General features: G+C 38.6%; 3 protein-coding genes across 6 annotated transcripts in view; 1 reads left to right on the forward strand and 2 right to left on the reverse strand.

The window, feature by feature from the left end:
* The window catches only part of LOC116692455 (rho-related GTP-binding protein RhoA-C), a 732,216-nt gene that overhangs the window by 313,588 nt on the left and 418,387 nt on the right, over window positions 1-241 (reverse strand). The window lies entirely within an intron of this gene.
* etv7 (ETS variant transcription factor 7) overlaps window positions 1-241 on the reverse strand; it is a 5,715-nt gene that overhangs the window by 1,768 nt on the left and 3,706 nt on the right. The gene's annotated exons all lie outside the window — the stretch shown is intronic.
* The window catches only part of ube2t (ubiquitin-conjugating enzyme E2T (putative)), a 14,731-nt gene continuing 14,691 nt past the window's right edge, over window positions 202-241 (forward strand). The window contains exon 1 of the mRNA XM_032520783.1: window positions 202-212. The gene's annotated coding sequence lies outside the window, so the exon portion shown is untranslated. The remainder of the gene's footprint in view (window positions 213-241) is intronic.

Consider the following 241-nt stretch of genomic DNA (forward strand, 5'->3'; position numbering starts at 1 on the left):
GTTTCTTTAAGTGATATTTTTGATATTACAAGAGAAGGAAATGCCTCTGGTTTTATCCTACATGTCTGAAGCGATTTCCAGCTCAGACTCACTTTCAGTTCATTGTTTCGGGTTTTCTGGTCTGTGTTGCTCTTTGCTCTGTTTCACATACAAACCCAGATTGACATAGTGGAAAGATGGAGTAAAAATGTGTCTGAAGAAAAATGTTAAAGGTCCCATGACATGGTGCTCTTTGGATGCT

This window comes from Etheostoma spectabile, chromosome 7 (genome assembly GCF_008692095.1).
Source record: "Etheostoma spectabile isolate EspeVRDwgs_2016 chromosome 7, UIUC_Espe_1.0, whole genome shotgun sequence".
NCBI lineage: Eukaryota > Metazoa > Chordata > Actinopteri > Perciformes > Percidae > Etheostoma > Etheostoma spectabile.